This window comes from Danio rerio, chromosome 12 (assembly GCF_049306965.1).
Source record: "Danio rerio strain Tuebingen ecotype United States chromosome 12, GRCz12tu, whole genome shotgun sequence".
Lineage (NCBI taxonomy): Eukaryota > Metazoa > Chordata > Actinopteri > Cypriniformes > Danionidae > Danio > Danio rerio.
Genome location: NC_133187.1, coordinates 33,120,001 through 33,138,126, shown reverse-complemented (window position 1 = coordinate 33,138,126; position 18,126 = coordinate 33,120,001). Strand labels below are relative to the sequence as shown.

The window sequence follows — 18,126 nt, the reverse complement described above, 5'->3', positions numbered from 1 at the left end:
AATATTATAATACACTTAACATACACATTTAATTTTATGCACTGCGGTGGCATAGCATGGATCTAAATGGTGTTGTATTTAGTAATTCAGTAAAATAAAGTTTCCCCAAACATCCCAATTACTTACATTTAAACTTTAAGTGTTTTCAGTTTTTATCTATTCATATTTTGTTTCATTTGAAAGAGGAAAATGTGCTGATTTCTGAATTTATTGGAAAATATCTGTGATGTAGGATTTCCAGGCCTGATGATGCTCTCTATTAATTAGTTGTTTGCTATTTTGAGTGTAATGTCATAAAATGCTTAATTTGTATTTTATTTATTAATTTTTTATTTTTTTGCCAATTTTGATATTTGCAAACCACTGAAAATATCATGCAAATCCAAATGATCTGTGAGCTCTGCATATGAGTCCCAGTACAAATATATCTCAAAGTTTTAATTGATTATACACTTTCTTTTAGCTCTCTGATTCAGCAATTGGTGATAAAATTAAACTGCCTTTCTTTTGATGCTAAAAAGAAGCTGGTTGATGCAACATTTATGTCGATATTGGACTACGGTGATGTTATCTATATGCATGCTTCGTCTCAAAGTCTGAATGCATTGGATACTGTTTACCCTGGTGCACTGAGATTTATAACTAATTTTAAATCCCTAATTCATCATTGTTTGCTGTATACTAGCGTAGGTTGGTCTGCTTTGTCCATTCGTAGGCTCAAGCATTGGCATATCCTTGTTTACAAATCTACACTGGGTTTACTCCCATCATATCTACTGAATTAGATTTAAAAAAAAAAACTGTTCTTACCTATGGTCTTCAGTCACAGGATATTTATTTACTGTCTTTTCCTAAAGTGTGGACTGAGACAGGGAAATAAGTATGCAGCACCCTTTGCATGGAATAATCTGCAAACACAGTTGCAGTTCAAAGAATTGATTTCACTACATGCTTTTTAAAAGACTATAAAAGATTTAGAAGTTGAAACACAGGTTTGTAGATGTTTTGAGGAGTTTGTCAGTGTGCTTCATGTTAACTGTTAATTGTTATTTGTTTGTTGTCTGTTAGACCCATGTGACATGTATACTGCCTAATCTTGGCCAGGGCGCTCTTGTAAAATAGACTTTTAATCGCAATGTGTCTTTCCTGGTAAAACAAAGGTTATAATAATAATAATAATAATAATAATAATAATAATAATGATACTGTGCTCAACACGTTTTTTATATTATTAAAACATTTATTTATTTATTTATTTATTTATATATATATATATATATATATAATAATAATAATAATAATTATTATTATTATTATTATTATTATTATTATTAATAATTATAAATAAAAATAAATAAAAATTAATAATCTGTTATTTTTTGTATCTTATAAAGGCTGCATTTATTTATTTGTAAATGAATACAGTAAAATGATAATATTGTGTAATATAAGTACAGTTTTGATTAAATGTTTTTGATATTATTCCATTTTAAAATTTCATCAATTTCTATGCTTGAAATCATTCTGATTCAGTGCTCAAATAGCATTATTTATTTATTTAATGAATAATACTGGGTTCATACGGTCATGGAAAACCTGAAAGAGTCATGGAATTTTGACATGGCATCTTTCAGGCCTGGAAAAGTCTTGGAAAATCAGAAAAGCCCACAAAGTTTTAGAAAAGTCATGGAAAACAGATGTCTGTATTGAATATAGGTTAGTTGTCTTTACTTTTTATACTTTATATATATATATATATATATATATATATATATATATATATATATATATATATATATATATATATATATATATATATATATATATATATATATAGTAGCATTACTAATTAATTGGTGTCTCTTGCTGAACAAAATAATTAAACATTTTTAAAAATTTTTTTTTTTTATAATTATAACTTTATCAAGTTATATTTCTAGAACTGGTGAATTATCAAAACTGTAGAACACATTCTAGTGTGTGTGTGTGTGTGTGTGTGTGTGTGTGTGTGTGTGTGTGTGTGTGTGTGTGTGTGTGTGTGTGTGTGTGTGTGTGTGTGTGTGTGTGTGTGTGTGTGTGTGTGCTTGCAATTTACAATAATTTCACCTACATCTAACAGTTCAATTTAATGAATCACTCGGGCTCCTGCAGACACAGATTCCATCTGGGCCCAGTCATCATGCATTTGGGTTTATTTCAGCACTCGTCTGCCCTAAAGCAGATCTAGCGATCCTCCCACCATTCTGTCTCTATGTAGTATCGGCTTTAAACAGCACAACTCATCATTCATATCAGCAGGCTGATGAGATATTGGCTTTTTCCCCTGTGTGGTAGATGTGAGATAGCTAAAGCAATGCACAATCTCTCTCTCTCTTTCTCTTTTCCACTTACTGTTGTTTTCTCCACCAGCCTCATATCTCTCTTTTTCACTCTCTCTCTCTCTCTCTCTCTCTCTCCTTCACTATTCAGTTTAACGTCTGTCACATCTCTGTTTTATAAAGTGCCTTTGCACCCTTTCCTGAACCGTGACGACAAGGTTTTGTTTCTTTCCTTTTTTTTTCCTCTCCTTTTTTTTTTTTTTTTTTGATTAAGAGTAATATGTAAATGACACCAGCTAAATTTAAAACCCCGGGCCGGGAAGGAAGTGCCAATTGAAATAGATGCTTCAGTGGTCGTAGACAATCAGGACGAGAGGGGAAGGAGGAGAGCAAGACTGTAACCAATATTTCTGCATATGTCTCCATTTTGTCAAGTCTCATTAGAGGGTCCGCGGACGCCCCCGGTGTCACAGAAGCTGTCCAGAAATCATTCATCATCCTCTTCTCCTCCGTCTCTCCCTCTCTTATTCCATCCCGCCCCGCCGCTAAGTAAATAACACGCACTTATTTCAATATTATCATATTAATGTTAAAGTTCAGCTGTCACCTAATGGGAAGACTAAATCAGACGTAGCATTTAAGCAATGCAGTGCTGCAGCGAGGCAGACTCAAATCAGGATTTATGAGCTTTTTTCCACACGTCCCGTCTCTCTTCAGCCTTTCTGCATGAAGGCCCACCGCACCCCCTGTTTTTTCGTCTCGGCCCTGTAAAGACTTTCTCTTTTCTAGTTTACTCTCTCTCTCTTATTCTCTGTATCTCTTTCGAACCTCTTTTTCACTTTGAAAAAGAACAAATAAAGCGTTCCCTCGAATTAAATCTGCATTGCATCACAAAGACATTTTGTGACAGAAAAAGTAGCAAAGATCAAAGTTTTTTTATGTGTTTTTATCTTTATGAGTTTTGCTTGCTTTCATTTAATTTTGTGTTTGATTTGAGTTTTTACATTTGTTATTAATTTATTAGATATTACTATCACTGCTATTTGTATTCATTTAAATTTTAGCAACTAACCTAATATTTATGTTATATACAAGGGCTGCACAATATCCCTTTGACTGTTGCTCTGCCAAACGGTTGACCATGTTTTTACTGTTTTAAAAAAATGACTGTTGAAGTCATTTAAAGAATGACACAACCAGAATTATCGGTTTACAAAAAAATAAAAAAAAACATTATCCTCTTGCTCTAATACACTTGATTTTGGTTTTATTGTAAAAACAAGAATGCATGTTAAATGAAAATCTGAAATATTTTATGGCATACTTCAAAAAATAAAGATGATTTAGTATTCAAAAATGTTTTATTTTGAATATTTAAAATTCATATTTTCAGATTTTTAGTAGTATACAGTGTGTATTAATTCCGGTATACTTTTACCGGAATTAATTATCAAACCGACATATATACTATTTGGTAAAGGTTGATATTTTAGAAATTATTGGATGTGTTTAAAAAAAAAAAAAAAAAGCATCGAGTGTGTTAACTTGTGACCTTAGGAGTTAAGAAATGCAATCCAAAAATGTTTTTCTTGGTGGAGTAGTTGAAAGGGATATATAATTTTTGCATCGATATCACAATGTGCACATCTACAATAGTCACATCACAGGATCTGCAGTGTTCAGTTATGATTGTAGTTAACCATGAAATCATTTAGGACACTTGAGAATTGTGTAGTTAATGCAAAGTTTAAATAAAAGGGAGTGAGTTTTTAAGGTCAGATTTCTACAATATCCGGTTACCTATTATATACTATAATATACTGGTATATATAATACTTTTATAGAATTTTTTTTAAATAGTTCCTACTAGCTTTCATTAGTTATGATATTTAAATTAAAACGATTTGCTTAATTTACTGTATTTATGGATGTATATTTATATTTATGCATTTTAGATTGGCAATTTAGTTCAACAATTTTTAAAATGTATTAATTGTTGTGAATGTTAATAATGTGAATGTTAATAATAGTTAAATATGCTTTAACTTGTCTTAAATGTTTTTTTAGCAATGCATTAGAATTGTCATTAGTTTATATTTAAAAAAGCTTTATCAATATTTTCTTAATTATAAAATGTTTTTTAACAAATGATAATTTATTAAACTTAAATTTATTAACTTAAATGTAAGTTTAATAAATGTAAATCTTATTATAAAATGCTTGTTATTGTATTTAATTTCATTTTGTTTTTGTAATTTTATTTTATTTTATGTTTTATTTTATTTTACTTTTTATTAATTTTTTTGTATTTTATTTTATTTTGTTTTGTTTTTTATTTTGTTTTGTTTTATTTTTTATTGCATATTGTTTCGTTTTTTTTTTTTTTTCCCGATAGATTTGTTTTAAATAGATAACAAATAAGATGTACTATTTGGGTCCTTATTGAAAAAAAAATATAGAAAATGATTATGTATTCATTCTAGATCATATTCAAATCTTAAATTGTTTATTTAGATTTTTTAAATATAGATATGTTTTTTATTTAACAGCAGTTAGTAAACTAACAATGAAACCTACTATATTTGCATACCATTAACTGATTTAGAATCATGCTAAACCCTGAATTCATTACCCATAATACATTTTTGATCAGACATTGAGGAACAGGGATGTGATCTTTCCCAAAGGCAACATATTTATTACAAGCAGCCCTCATTTTGTTCTTCTTCTTCTTCAAAAAATAAAAAATAAAATAAAATAACTGTCATCATTCAGGGTCAAAGGCCTTTTGACCTTGTATTTTCCTCAAATGGCTCTACAGTGTGATTTAATTCTTTTGCTTGCGCTGGGTGTAGATGTGAGGCTAATTTAAATGAAAGCGAGGTGAACTTGGCTCCCGTGGCGCTACGTAACCTGATTATCTGCGTTGGCCTTTGTACACACACTCACTTACTCCAGGTTGTGTTTGTCATGGTGAGGTTCACAGGCTCTCAGCAGTGCGTTGAGGACAGAGCATTAGCCCGCTGCGATAAATATTGTTGTAAGATGGAGCCAGAGAGACCCGCGCCGCACCAGATGTTTACCCAGAGTGGAGAGCACTGTGTGGGTGAGGACGACTCCAAATATGTGTACTCTCTGATACTTCCGCTCCGAGGACGCCACGTGCATTTTCAACATGACTCCTGTTTTCATCCCCGGCTTTTCCAGAGTTCAAACTAATCTGTTTATAATGCGCTGCTATCAAATAAGAGATGCGTATCCCAAAAGGTTTTTAACAGGGGGATTTAACAGTGACACATCTCTGATAGTCTGGTAATTCAGCCTTTAATCAAAGTGTATTCACATTGTGACGGGCAAAGCAGTTTTACACTTTGCAGTCTCTCTCTCTCTCTCTCTTTCCCTGAGCAGACTTACTAAAACCGGGCCGTCTTGTGCTTCAGTTGGCTCTAAATTATTAATGGGCAGCTTCAGAAACTCCTGAGGGTTTTAATTATATTGTCATGGTCATACTCATCTCATTAACTTTTAATGGCCAATGCCTGCTTAAAGAAATCATAATATTATTAAAGAATAATCATGGCAATTAAAACATTTGCCTTGATGACGGATTGTTTAATACACAAGTTGCTGGACCCAATCGAGCCTTCAAAGAAGCCTGGAAAGGAGGGCTGAAGGAAAGTAAGCAATGTGACCTTGCACGAGAAGTTCTTAGACATGCAAACTTACTGTTGGAGGAAGTTCTGTAGGTTTATTTTGTAAGGCTACAGTCTGTATATGTCTGGAAAATGAAAGCAGTTTATTTCTAATTCTAACAGTTTCTGCATTAAGTCAATAATTCACCCAGAAAAAAAAGAACATTTTGTCTTCATGCACGAATCTTTATTTTGTTCCTGACCTGTTTGACTTTCTTCTGATATATTGAAAAGTATCTAGATGTTTGAACAGCAGTGTTTTTTTTTTTTTTTTTTCCGAATACCCCCTTTTGTGATCTGCAGAAGAAAGAAAATCACACAGGTTTAGAACGGCATGAGAGTCAGTAGATGATGTAATGTTACATTTTGATTGTACTATGCTTTTTTTGTCCAGTTAAAACTGGCAAAAAGTCAGATTTTTTTTCAACCAAATAGCATTTTCACCTTTTTTATGAATCTGCAGTGGGATCTGATTGAGACCCGATTACACCTTATAAAATGTAAATCAACATTTACATATTTTGTTTGAAGTTCTAATTTCACCAGGTTTGAAAAAACAAAACAAAAAAACATGTACACCATGAACGTGTGTAATTTTACCTTTAGATGGTTGGATGGATGGATAGATGGATGGATGGATGGATGAAAAAGTAGATAGACATGTACAAATGAATACATGTTTGAGTAGACAGACGGACAGATGGACAGACAGACAAACTGACTGACTGATTTGATAGAGACGGACGGACGGACGGGCGGACGGACAGACGGACAGACGGACAGACAGACAGACAAACAGACAGACAGACAGATAGATAGACAGATAGACAGATCTAGTGAAATCATAATTAAATATTGTTCACTATTTCAAAAGATCAAAGAAGTGAGTACATTGCTTTATTGCACCATATGTACATTGCACAAGATTATTTTGTAACGTCTTTCATCTTTCATATCAGGTTCGAAATAAAATAAAGATGTGTAAATGATCATTTGTAAAAAGAGTCATTGCTTGCTTTTATAATCACTATTTTTTGTGTAGATTTAATATGACAACATATTTGAACGGTAAAATGGCCGCGATGGCATCCTTATGGCTTCAGAGCTGGAATATGGTTTAAAGGCCTCCTGCTGATGTGGACGGAGAGTGAGAGAGAAGGGGTAGTGTTGGGATCAGTGCCCAGCGCAGAGCTCCTGCTCGCCCTTCCACCGAGACCAGGGGCCTGATACCGCATGCAGGTGGTCGAGTCAGTCGCCAGGCAGATCAAAAAGTCAAACCCCTGGGTGGACCTCCCTTTGAAATGGGAATGGGGCAGACATATCAGACAGAAAACATAACCAAGCCCCGCACCGCAGAACAGCTCCATATTCATGGCCCAGCTTAGAGGAGCCAGGCCTGGATCTTCTGAAGAAGCCCACAGTACAGCTGGACACTGATTAAGACATCAGGTCCTCGGCGTCTCTTGGTGTGAACGCACTCGCTTATCTCGGGTATTGTGCGTTAATGTGCAAACAACTGCAGAGCACCCCCCGACACTATATGAAATATTCATATTCATAACACATTACGCGTGAAGCAGAGTAGCTCCGACTTTGTACATCCCAAACAGCTGTAACACTTCTCTGTCACTAAGCGCTCTGATCCCAGCAGCGATTAGATCAGTAGACGTGGTATTGTGAGAGGTGAGCCACACTGTCACCTCTCTCTCTTCCTTGATTTTGCTCTCCGTCTCCCTTTGTTTTGTCGTTCCGAGAGTCGTCATCAACGCGGCATGATAGCAGACGAGAAAGAGCAGGAGGGAGAGGGAAAAAAAACTCCCCGAATGTGGCTGTATTCTGGTGTTTGCCAGTCCCATTAAACAGACATTTGCAAACAATGTCAAGAGGGAGGAGATCAAAGCGCGAACCCCAGAAAAGCGGGAGCTCTGATGTCCTGAAGATCTCCAAATTTAGACTTCCACCGTATTGGCTCCCAGTTCCTCTCCCAGCTTGGAATATTAACGACGTGCTATGTAGGTCATATAATTAATGCGATTCAGGAGCACCAGTGGGCTGTTGAGGGATGCAAATAGAAAGAGTCTTGGGGGCCCTCTTGAAGTCTTGTTATGAAGTCGAACAAAAAGATTTGATATTATTTTTAATTGGAGCTGAAAGATATAACAAATTATAGTTCAGTATGTGTTTTCCCTCTTCTCGCTCTGCCTTTTATTCTTTTATTTATTTGGCTTCTCCTTCGTTCTGCAAAGCGAGGGGAAAAGCCTCGTTAAGATGCTGGAGCCGAGGGAGCAGGGTGGAGAAGTGACGGGGGCACGGCTCGCTTTCTCCCACACACTCACTCCCGTCCTCGCAAAACAAACTCCTACACGCACTTCGCCGTATAGTTTGCGCGAGTAGGAAATTCTTTGACATCAAGGTCTGCTGTCAGGATTTTAATGAACGGCTGATATAGGCTGAAGGAAGAACAAAGATTGTTGAAAAGGGGAAACGTAATTTCCCTCTGTTGAAATTTACCGGCTGTACAGGTGAAGACTGTTTGACTCTTTATACTAACCTTTGTGATAAGAGCTAATTTACACTGCTTCAATGGAGGCAAACCAATGACAACAGGTTGGGGGTTTTATCATTGAGTTGTATGTTGATCAGATTAGTTTTCACAGATTTTTTTCCCCCACAGACTTGCTCAATTAGCATTTGTTTGGTCATAGAATGTTTTAGATTGCACACTGTAATCTACTAAAAGTCCTAAAATATCCGATAAAATCTACATCATAAGTCCCCTTATGGTTAGATAGGTAGACTTGATGCCCAAAGGTTGAAGGGTTCAGTTCCCAGTCACATCCAGATTTCTGTCAAATATCTCAATGTTGCATATTTGTATTGTGATATTGAATCTGTTTAACATCAAATAATCCAAAGCTTCTTCTGTCATCGCATTTAAATTTACTCCACAAATGTTATAACATTACACATTCTATATCGGGGGCTCAACCCTGTTTAGCTGCAACTTTGATCAAACACATTTGTCTTTAATTTTCAAGTGCTACTTAAGTTGTTTTAGTTGTGTTTGAGCTAAACTCTACAGCTGGGATGCCCAAACTATTTCATATGAAGGGCCAAAAACCAAATATCATTGAGAGCCGTCGGTTGAAGATACACATACCAAATTATTTTACAATGAAGTTACCATAGGTAATTTCCTAATTTATATTATTTATTTCAATGTATTAATAAAAGATAGAAAACATTACTTTGAATTATATTAACTAATGCAGTATAACTTTTTTAATTATAACTTATTCCAATAAAAACATAATCACATTTGTAACACAGTCGAGTTCAATGCTGAATACGCTAGTGAAGCAGAATCTGCCATTGCCTTGATTTATTAACCAAAGTCTCTGCATTATCCTCTGTCAGCCGTATGTAGATTTTAAACAACTTCTTTGTTTCACCTTTAAAACAAAACTCCTGGACTTAAAAGAAGGCAGAAACAAATAAGACTTACAATAAACAAATAAAAAGTTACATTAAGTTTGAAATTACAGTCTCTAAACCAATCTAAGATGGGATGGAGGGCCAAATCAGAGGTTGCCATGGGCCAACTTTGGCCCACGGGCCCTAGTTTGGCCATCTCTGCTCCACAAGAAGGTAGATCCCCAGAAACATGGTTAAGCACCCCTGTTCTATAAACAGTAGTATGAATCTGTGTAGTATGAATTGAATTCAGACGTTTTGTCATCATCACATGACTTATCAATGTCCATTTCTTCACTCCCATTCTTAAATTCTCTTGGAAAGTGTTGGTTGGATGTGCACTTCTAAATCTCACTGGAAGTAGAAGGCCACCAGGGTGCTTCTTGCCTACTGTTTTTAGAATACTATGAACACTATAAAATACTGGGCTTCACACAATCAATATGTGTTGGGACAACATAAATAAATTAAGTTTTATAGATTTAAATGTATTTAACAAAAACAATTAAGTTATTGCTAAAATTGTTTCAACTGATTTTAAATAAATAGTTTGAGCAAACTGCAAACATATATATATATATATATATATATATATATATATATATATATATATATATATATATATATATATATATATATATATTCAAGTGAATTCGGACATACAGTATAAACTATATAATATGGAAGAATTTGATTTTGGGCCAGTGGGAAAATGTTATGTGTTGTTGTGAACACTACTATAGCAAGTTACCATAGTCAGACTTGTAACCCAAAAGTGGCAGGTTCGATTCCAAATCATCACTCAATGTTGCGTCTGTTGAGCTGTTTTTTTAATTCCGTGATCAGCTATTTTTCTTTCTTATTGAGCTTTTTTAGTGGCCTGAGATCTTGAATGAACCAAAATTGAGAATTGGAAGGCATTTCCATCAGTGAAAGTCTCCAGAGCAGATCACAGCAGGCTCCTCCCTGTAGGCTCTACTTTCCCAGCATTTCCCTGATTTCCTTTCCGAGCAGCTGTGGTGTACTCTATGCTCTACATTTGCCGTCAGTTGCACTTGTGTGACTCACACCACCACTGGAAAACTCTGGTTTGGTTGATGCCACAAGAATGCTACCTGTCCGAGTACCAGTTAGTTGGTGATTTACTGGATTTTTTTTACAATGTGTTGCTGTTTGCTAGGCCTCAAACTTCCAGCAAATATGGTAGCACAGCAGCATGCAACGGCATTCAAATTAATTCTGTTCTTTTTGGCAGCAGTTTCAGGAGATCCCATTTCTGCTCCACATGACCATGTCCCTGTGCGCAAATTGATGTCCGTAAAGAAATGATTTACTGAGTCTGGAGTGGATGAACTCAACAAATCTGCACAAAACTCTGATCTGAACCAACTGCACCTCTTGACCTCAGTGACCCTGTTGTCTTTTGCATATGGAAAAAAGTTAGCCAAACCACTTTCTCATTGTATAATTTGCTTGTTCGATCCACTCAGCAGTTGCAGCGACAACTGAATTAAAGTGAAGTGGCACTGATGAGTGTGTGATGGAGTGTGCTGACGCTCGTCTCCAAGATTTACAGCTTAAACTGAGTATCTCGTTTCTCTCCTGGTCACAGCTCTCGCTCAGGCCTTTTAGACGCTGGAGTGTTTTGTACCCTTCAGGAATGTTGTGTGTCAGGTTTATTTTAGACAGCAGATACTCTGAGCATCTTGTGTGTCACAACATTTCAGTTCAGGTGTCTGGAGCTAACATAATCTTAGGTGGTCAAATGGCACTGTGAGAAATTGTGTGTGTGTGTGTATATAGCTACGGGGGAAAAGGGCTATTGAAAATTGTCAGTTCATTAGGTGCAGGTTAATTAGATCTGTGGTTCCCAAAGTGGGGGTCACGAGACATTGGGGAGGGAGAGGGGGGTCGCTTGGTCAATTTCAAAAATCTAATTCATTTTAATAAACTTTTAAAATTACCATATTTTTATCAATGACATATAAGAAGGAAAAAGGTAATATTTACATCGATTTGCTCCTTAGTGTTTGGACACTCAGATATGTAATATTAATCCACACTAAACTGAGCCAAACTGAACGGACACTGTTTCAATTAACTATAATCTTCCATGTGAAGCTGCTTGACACAATCTACATTGTAAAAGCGCTATAAAGGTTAGTTAAATTGAATTACAAAATAATGAATTTAGCCTTTTTTTTTTTTTTTTTTTGGGGGGAGTGTGGGGGATGATTATGTTATATTAAAAACAAAGCAAAGGCATCAGATTTTATGGCACCAGGTTAAAATTTCCGAAACCCTTACGGCGTTCATGTTTAAACGATGAGTAGACTTGGGCCTATTGTGTGTGTCGTTGTGTGAAAGGTTTATATATTTATAACCACCTCAGAGGACATTGGGGGTCACGAGTCACTTGTATTTTTATTTTGGGGGCTGTGGCCTGAAATATTTGGAAACCCCTGAATTAGATAATACTTTAAATGATAAAATAGTTATGTGCATGGGTAAAGTTGTTATTTTGGGGGTTGCAGGCTGAAATGTTTGGGGGCCCCTGATTTAGATAATACTTTAAATGATAAAATAGTTAAGTGCATGAATAATAGTTTATTTTAGTATTGTTCTGTATACCACACTTGTTCTAGATTTAAAATAAATAAATGAAAAATATGTAAGTAAGTAAATAAATAAATAAAGAGTACTATCCTTTCTGACATTCATATTCTTATTTAGACAACTCAATGTTTTAACTTAAGAGGGGTTAGGAAGTCAATATTTTATTGGAATAGCAAAGAAAACATTTATTTTTTTATTATGCGCTGTTAAAAATGCTGTTCGGTCAACATGAAGGATTTAATTTAACTTATTAGTTTTTACAAATTTAAGTGGATTGAATATAAAGCAATTAAGTTGTCCCAAAATCCCAAATTATGTTGTTTCATTTTAAATAATTTAGATTTTAAATAAGTACTTTGAACAAACAGCACTATTTTTTGAGTGTGATCATTTATCTTTCTGAATATAAACAGCTATTTAAACTGCATTTTTTACCTCTTGAAAAAAATGGTGTGAATAAATATGTTTAGTATATTTACTCAAATCCATACACAGAATTATAATGCAGTTTTTTATTTTATCCCCATAGCTACACACACACTCACACACACACACACACACACACACACACACACACACACACACACACACACACACACACACACACACACAGTTTTAGTTGAATCAAACTAACTTTTCTTGTCATATCAACTTATATTATTCAAATTGGCTAAAAATATTAAGTCAAACTTTGCATAACTTAATTTGAACTTTAAAAATGATGTTGAAACCTGATTAACTTATTAAAATTAGTTAGAGTAACTTAAAAACAAATTGTAGTAATTTTTTTTCATTCATTCATTCATTCATCCATTCATTCATTTTCCTTCAGCTTAGTCGCTTATTTATTAGGGATCGCCACAGCGGAATGAACCGCCAAGTTATCCAGCATATGTTTTACACAGCAGATGTCTTTCTAACCCCAACCCAGTACTGGGAAACACCCATACACTCTTACATTTACACAAATTTTAGATAATCCAATTCCCCTATAGCACATGTCTTTGGACTGTGGGGGAAGCCGAAGCACTTGGAGGAAAGCCGCGCCAAACTGGGACTCGAACCAACAACCTTCTTGCTGTGAGGCAACAATGCTAACCACTGAGCCACCGTGTAACTCATGATTTTTTTATTATATAATTTTTCACAGTGCACACACACATTTGTATATAATTAGGTATTACTCTTTAAACAACACGTTTTTCTTGTTTATTTAGCCACACTACTACAGCAGTTAAAATATTTTTATTGAAATCCCAAAACATTGGAGAATTAATCAACCTTATCTAATTGTTCTTATTAATCTGTCCATTTCATGCATCAGATTTATGTCATTTTAACAGTTTTCATAGGAATGAAGTCTCTCTGCGTGCTGTTTGTTATACTTTTGTATTCGATAATGAGTACTGATGGCCTCATAGTGTGTGTGTATGTGTGTGTTTGTGTATTAGTGTGTATAGCGCCATTGTGTAAAGCTGTAAAGTTTCCTGTGCATCTAAATGAAAAGTGTGTGTGAATGTGTTTGTGTATCAGGCTGCCGGGAAGTTGACAGGCCTCTGGATAAACCCCTGTGGCACACACACAGACACACACACCTCAGCCTCATTACCCACTGCTGAGAGCATTATGGGTAACAGTGACACTTAAACTGTGTGTCTCTCCCACTCCTATTAGTGTGTGCTGATTGCCTGCTTTGGAAAGCGCACACATGTTTGGGCTGCAAACAAACTCAGGACTGACATGTTAAGTGATGAGTTTTTACATTAGGTGAGCATCTGCCTGAAAGAGAGAAAAATGTACATCGAAACGTCTTCTCCATTATACTAGCAGCATCTGTTTAGCCTCACTTTTCTAGTAGGAAATGATAGCGAAGGACAGCGTTTCTCAATCTTTTCCTGTGTAAGAACCTCTCACCCACAATATACGCATTTATATATATATATATATATATGTATATATATATATATATATATATGTATATATATATATATATATATATATATATATATATATATATATATATATATATATATATATATATATATATATGCATGTTTGTTTGTGTGTTGTTGAATATTTTATAAAGATAATTGCTGTTATTATTATACATACATAATAGACACATGCATATAATAAATGTATATATGATCACATTTCCATAAGGTAAAAAAAAATTTAATTTTTTTTTTTTTTTTACATGTGTAATCAGGTAATTTGAACTTATTTATCTGCTTATAAGGTAATGATTTTTTTTTATGTAAACCACATAAACCTGTACACGCACAGATACAAAAAACACATATTACGGTATGAATAGCTCAAATGGAAAAGCTTCTAAATGCCATGAGAAAACTTGTTTTAAAATGAGCATTCAGTTTAAGTTCAGATTTTTTACTTTTATGGTGATTAAAATGTTATTTTCATTGAGTCTAAAGTAAAAAAAAAAAAAGCAAATAAACTTAAGAGGCTAAGAAACAAATGCGAATTTTACAAGAAAACTTCAGATGGCTAGTGGTTTTTACATTTGAACTCTTAATACATACATGCATACCTTTTGAAAAGTTAACCTTTTTAATTGACTGATATATTTAAGTCTTCATGTGCGTATAGCAGTTTTAAAAATTAGAAAAAAAAAAAAACTGTAGGTAAATATCTACCTAAAATGTTTAAGCAGATAAAACAATCATTAGATTAGACTTAATGCAATTTTCCACAACATATAACATAACATAACAACACAGAACATAACGCATAACATACAGTGATTTCAGAAAGAATTCATAGCACTTCAGATGAAGATGAACCATCGCCCCAGTCTGAGGTCAAGAGCACTCTGAAGCAGGTTTTCTTTCAGGATGTCTCTGTACATTGCTGCATTCATCTTTCTCTCTATTCTGACTAGTCTTCCAGTTCCTGCTGCTGAAAAACATCCCCACAGCATGATGCTGCCACCACCATGCTTTACTGGACGGTATTAGCCTGGTGATGAGCTGTGCCTGGTTTTTTCCAAACGTAACAACTGGCATTCATTTCAAAGAGTTCAAATTTAGTCTCATCAGACCAGAAAATTTTGTTTCTTATGGTCTGAGAGTCCTTCAGATACCTTTTGGCAAATTCCAGACAGGGAGTGGCTTCCGTCTGGCCACTCTACCATACAAGCCTGATTGGTGGATTGCTGCACAGATGGTTGTCCTTCTGTAAGGTTCTCCTCTCTCCACAGAAGAAGGCTGGAACACAGACAGAGTGACCATAGGGTTATTGATCACCTCCCTGACTAAGGCCCTTCTCCCCCGATCACTCAGCTTAGATGGCTGGACAGCTCTAGGAAGAGTCCTGGTGGTTCCAAACATCTTCAACTTACGGATGATGGAGGCCACTGTGCTCATTGGAACTTACTGAGCAGCAGAAATGTTTCTGTTACCTTCCCCAGCCTTGTGCCTCAAGACAATCCTTTTCCTGAGGTCTACAGACTATTCCTTTGTCGTCATGCTTGGTTTGTGGTTTGACATGCACTGTCAACCCTGGGACCTTATATAGACAGGTGTATTAATTTTCAAATAATGTCCAACTGAATTTACCACATGTGAACTCCAGTTAAGCTGCTGAAACATCTCAAGAATGATCAGTGGAAACAGAATGTACCTGAGCTCAGTTTAGAGCTTCACAGCAAAGGCTGTAAATATTGATGAACGTGATTTTTCAAGTTTTTAATTTTAATTAAATTTGCAACAATTTCAGGAAATCTGTTTTTCACATTACCATAAAACTTTTTATGCTGTAACATAAAAAATGTGGAGAAAATGAAGTGCTATGAATACTTACCGGATGCGCTGTAACATAGCATTAAACATAACAAAACACATAACATACAACGAAACATATAAACATAACATAGCATGTTTATTGTAATAAAGCAAGTTAAAAAATCAAAATGAAAATTGCATGTAGTAATACAACCGTAATGGTTCTGATATTCTTTTATGACACTGTGGTCACCGAATGCTTCAGAGCAATTGATATTTTACCCTTGAAAAAGCTCCTGTCTTGTACACTTTTACGTCAGTCGATCTTTTCCACTTTTCCAATTATTAAACTTGCCGGGGTCACCATGTATGACATTGGAGTGCCGATCTTCTCCTCCTCTGTGGTAAAGGCGTCTCTCGTCAGGGTGTTTGGCTGCGCTGCTCTGAGATCAGTGACTACGTCCCCCCTTGAAGTGGCTGCAGTGTCATTCCAAGGGCAGCGTGGCGTTTGATCTGGTGTCGGGCGGCTGTCGCTGTGATTGTCCTGCGGGGAAGGAGACAGACATTCACCTGCCTTCCTTCAATAAAAACTTCCTCTCCAACTTTCTGATTGACAGCCAGGAAGGCGTTCGTCGTGGCCAACAAGTTTTTGCCCTCTGTTGTGTTTTCTGCTCTAATGCACAGTGAGAGCGAGCAGATTTCCTGTCTGATCTAGTGAAACTGCAACAGTATGTCTGTATGTTTGTTTAGCTTTACTGAGGTAAATTCACAGGAGAGCTATTTAGTATTTGGGGGTGAATATGAGCATCCACTGAGATGTAAATTAATGAGGTAAAGACATGCTGTTTCTTTTTTTACTCCTAACTGTAACTTTTTTTTTTAACTTTGATTTTATTTAAAAGACATTCAAATGCCTAATAGGCTCTATTCTACTAACCGCAGTCAAAGAGTTCAAACTAAGTTTGGCACTAATATATTTACTTTTTAAAGTATTAACTATAAATTATGACAAATATTATGACAAAATATATGTCTTATTTTGCTTCACTCAGAATCACCATCCTTGTAGCCAATCATACTCAACATTTTTTATACTAAAATTAAATCAAGGGAAGCATTTTGGTAAAGAAATAAGAATATTTTCTGCATTTGGTTGTCCACATCAAATTAGGCTTACAAAACTGATTTATATACTTGTAAGTTATTAAGTATCAAATAGCTTTAAAGGGATGGTCTACTAAGATATCATATTTTAAACTTTAGTTGATGTGTAATGTAGCTGTGTGAACATAAACAACATCTCTGAATGTAAGATGTAAGCCTACAGTGAACAAATTTTGGCGACTACAAAAAAATACTTCCGGGTTAGTGAGATCACAAAAGATTCCGGTTACCCACATACACCCCGCACAGCGAAGGGGCGTGGCCAATGGTGCTGTAATGTTATAGCAGAGAAAGCTAAAATGCCATCCAAACGCTGCTTTTCCACAGAGCTCATGCTGTTTCTGTATGTGGGCTTTCGAAGGACATGAAACATAGAGAGAAGTGCTTACAATTCAATTTTAATTATATTCCAGAGAATTAAAAAAAGATATAGCTACTATTTGACAATGGATAGCTTCCAGAATCTCTCACAGTTAAGAAAACTAAAAACACCTCAAAGAAGGAATAGTTCCAACCATAATAGAAGCTGTGGATTGTGAGCCACAACATGCAAGTGTTGTTATCTGTAAAAAAAAAATGTATCTATGACACGCATAGTTTCTAACGTTAACGGTATGTAGTAGCAAGGACGTAAACAAGGATGTAAACAAGAGGAAATGCTGATTGGCACCGTTAACAATTTAGCTAACCAGTGTAAACACGCACAATCTTTAGCAGCATTGCAGTACCTTTTTATGCGGCCGCTTTCCGTGCTTTCTACATCTCAAATAACAAATTCGCAAAAGATATGTAAATGTTTCATATAATACACATGTTTATAACCCGAATATATAGGAAAAACACTTGTTAGATTTTATTTTAGAGAGCAGGCATGAGGTTCAGCTGTGTCCTCTTCATTTTATGTCTAATTCAGGCTCACACTGACATGACTACACTAACTGACAGTATTTACACAGCAGAGGCACAGCGCGTGCTAGTGACTGGACGTGATGCTGGTGACGTGGAGCCGATCCATGAATCACAGCACATTGTTGCAGTAGCTGACCAATTAGAGCCTCTTGAGGGTGGGCTTTTGGAGGAACTATTAAATATGATTGTCGTATTCATGTTAACTGAATA

At 35.3% G+C, this 18,126-nt stretch overlaps 1 protein-coding gene across 4 annotated transcripts in view; it reads left to right on the top strand.

Moving 5' to 3' along the window:
- Window positions 1-18,126, top strand: part of vti1a (vesicle transport through interaction with t-SNAREs 1A) — a 263,162-nt gene that overhangs the window by 178,778 nt on the left and 66,258 nt on the right. The window lies entirely within an intron of this gene.